We start from the raw sequence: 4,035 nt of genomic DNA, 5'->3' as shown, positions 1-4,035 counted from the left end.
TTAGAAATTCGTTTTTTTACTTACATATATTATATCACTTATTCTAACTTGGGTATCCAAAAAAAATGTTTCCAAATCTCCGCAATTTTTTTTATTCAGTCATCTTGATTTATGATTGAAAATGTCAATGATAATGTTTAAGGAGTGAAGTTTCTTTTATATAATGCACACACCCCCACTTTTTTCCCCAACCTCACTCAAACTATAGGAAATGTCAATTGAAAACCTGGTCCCCCCCCCACTTTTAGTGATGTACTGAAAATGTAGCATTAGAATTGGTACTGAAAGTAGTTTACACTGAAAAAAGTTAGCCTACCCCCCCCCCATAACCCTATAATATGATTGTTGATTGATTAAGTGTATATTGTTTAACGTCCCTCTCGAGAACTTTTCACTGATATGAAGACGTCACCGTATGCCGGTGAAGAGCTTCAAATTTTGACCTTTACTCGGCATTCAGGGACATTGAGCAGTGAAGGATCTTTATCGTGCCAGCGCCTGCCGCTGACACGGGGCCTCGGTTTTTAAGGTCTCATCCGAAGGACCCGCAACTTTCACTTCAAAGTGCCGAGCGCATGGCAAAGGAACAGTTGCTACCAATTTTAACGACTATGCCAGTTGCGGCCGAGATACGAACTCACGACCTACCGATCACGGAGCGAGCGCTCTACCGACTGAGCTACCGTGAACGGTACCTATAATATGAATACAAATATTGTATATATTGCTGAGGTTTTAAACTCTGATTTTTGTAGGACCAGTTGTGAAGATAAAGATGATTATTTATTTACTGGATTTAAAAACCCGCTGAACCTTTAACACTGTGTGGTCGTGTTTTTAAATAGTTTAAATATCTTTTATGAAGTAAACCCTTGTTTTCACCAACATAAAAAAGTTCAAAAAGACAAGACGATATTTAGTAAACAGCGTCATAGTATTTTAGTTAATGCAAAATTTAAAATTTTGAACCAAATTAAATGTAGAGTTATCTCTCTTGTCTTAGAGAAGCTGCTTGTGACATAAGGAAAACCGCATAAATTAATCTAATGTAATAGGCTGGAAGCAATCTTTTTTTTTTAACTAATTGAATCGATACAGTAAACGTTATAAGTTGAATGGAATTTCACAACTTAGTTTTTTTTTTTTTAAATCATATACAGTGTAAGCGTGAATCTTTTGGAGAATAGGTAACTCAAACATACACAAACTTTTTTTTCTAAATACCTATTCATGAATGAGGGTGGTCTATTGCATACATATAAGAATGCTACTATCTTAATAATGACAGTATATAAGTTTTGATAATGAAACTGATGAAAACAAATTTTTAAAAATTTCTTTCATTCCTCATAACATCGTGATTATGCCTTAAATGACAACCATGTTTAATTCGTCAGAGAGAGAGAGAGAGAGAGAGAGAGAGAGAGAGAGTATAGAGATAACAAACAGAATTCAATGTATCAAAGTCCATAAAATAATATAAAATAGGAGCAGAGTAAACACGGACACAAAAACATCAGAGGTGGGATCGGGTGCCATGGAGGAGTGAGCATCCCCTGCTGACCGGTAACACCCGCCGTGTGCGCATTCTCATGATCGTGAAATAACTGAAAAATCCGTCGTCAATTTAGTATATAAACAACGGATTAATATTACGTATAAAACGTCACTTAGCAATTGTCTCAATGATAAGTTGTATTTGCTGACAATATCATTATATCGACCATAAAATTTACGAAATGATGACTTTAAACGATACTGTCATCTTGTTATTCTTTTTTCATCAACTTGCTTGTCAGTAATTTACCTCGTTTTAGAAATTGTTTTTACGTAGAGCATGCTCTTGCGTATCGAATCAACTGAGATATATATACACTCCGTATGCAGATAATGAAGGCATATATGCTGGAGAAGTCAGGAAAGTTGACGAGAGAAAAGTTAAAGTCATCACATTTATCATATATCCTGTTAGATTACCATTAATGGGTTTTTTTTTCACTTAAAATATCCAAGTATGAAATAGATGTGTCTCAAGCTTACCAGAATATATCGTATCTACGTAGGAATGGAAATTACTATTTTAATGTACAATACGTCGTCGATATATCTAAATGTCGAGTTGAAGGCCACAACAAGTGTTTTCTATATTTCATGCGAAAGATTTTGCACAAGTTCTGCTTCATATGAATATAGATACACGGGTGCCACGCATATTAAATGCCTACAGCGACGATATTTACCGATTTCTATAAATATTCTCGTATTACACGTGTGGCTTTGCTGAATGAATTAAGAATATCCGATCCTCAGCCTGGAAGGTTAACTCCATAAATTAATATTTGATTTGAAATGCATCAAAATGAAGCTTGAAAATGATTTTCTTTTTTCCTGCAATGATTTTCATTTCATTCATCTTCATAAGATTCAAGATTTTTGGAAGTCTTAGAAAAGGTATCATAAAAATTGACATTTGTACCCTATAAAAGGAAAAAGAAATAAATACAGTTTTAGAGAAATACGGTTTTCTTGAATCAAGACTTAAATAACAATGCTTATTAAGGTGATATGAAATAAAAAGTGATTTGTGGTGTCTTGTGATGATAGCAAACACATCTTAAACGATGAATTATTGAAAACATGACGGAAATAGAAGACAAAAAATACCAAACAAGTATGAAAATCATGACAATTTCTCTGATTGCCTGAATACCTGTTGTTTTTAACCAAAAATATATTTGTTGATCAATTTGCAATCAGAAAATGTATTGCTGACATTCCAATTCTCATTTTCTACAAAAAATATTGGGGATTTGACAAATTTCCCTATTTAATATGATTAATTTTAATCTTTAACTTTAAACGAAGATTATGGATAAATTTACATAACTTTGTTGATTCAGAAATACTTTTATTGGTATTTTTGATTACTTAACTGCTAATTTAATAAACCTGGGGATCTAACTACCTTAAGGAAAACATACATAAATAGAACTTGAACAAAATTCTCTTTGATAAAAGAAATGCAAACATTCAAATATGTTTGCTTATGATTTTTTTAATCATTGAAACACAGGAGTTGACATTTATTTATAGTTATCTAGAAATTAAAACGGTGCAATTGATTTAGCTACGTGAACCATTGAAAAATAAATTAATATTGATTATGAAAGTAGATATTGTATGAATTATATCCCTTTTTACTGTGCTGAAATTAACACTGAAATTGAATGAATTTTAATGCTGACCTACATTACATGAACTTACTCTTGATATCCGTTCAAGTAGTAAATCAGACACAAAAGTGTTGACCTTACTATTGGGTTTTATAATCTGTGTCTGAATACAAACGATGAATTCTGTTTTTTTTAATTAAGTCAGTATTAAATTCTATTGAAACAAACACCGAAGGTTACATTTTTATGTTCACTTTGTTTAAACAGAGACACTATTGTTTTCTTACGTTTGAAAGTTACTGGAAATAATGAAATAATCATTTACGTATTATCCTATCTAATTCTAGCATATTTATTCTATTACTGTAAATCACTTTTCATTCGCGAGAACTTTATTTTCGCGTAATTACGCGAGACAGTGTGCTCGCGAAAAATTTAATTCTCGCGTATAATAGTTTTCCTTAAGATTATATAGAGTTATAACCACAATTCGTGAAAATTTTGTCTCGCTTATCAAGAGTCAATGACTATCTCGCGAAAAAAAAGGTGTCGCGAAAAATCAGTGATCTACAGTATTCAATATGTAATTTATTGTTATTATTTTTTTTATCTCTACTTCTGAGTGCGGATCCCTCTATCTCTAATTCTGAGTGCGGATCTCTCTATCTCTACTTCTGAGGGCGGATCTCTCTATCTCTACTTCTGAGTGCGGATCTCTCTATCTCTACTTCTGAGGGCGGATCTCTCTATCTCTACTTCTGAGGGCGGATCTCTCTATCTCTACTTCTGAGGGCGGATCTCTCTATCTCTACTTCTGAGTGCGGATCTCTCTATCTCTACTTCTGAGTGCGGATCTCTCTAT

This window comes from Saccostrea cucullata, unplaced genomic scaffold, assembly GCF_032062105.1.
Source record: "Saccostrea cucullata isolate Sc308-1 unplaced genomic scaffold, CSIRO_AGI_Scuc_v1 ctg1551, whole genome shotgun sequence".
NCBI lineage: Eukaryota > Metazoa > Mollusca > Bivalvia > Ostreida > Ostreidae > Saccostrea > Saccostrea cuccullata.
The sequence above is the reverse complement of the archived record's forward strand: the minus strand, read 5'-3'. Positions refer to the sequence as shown.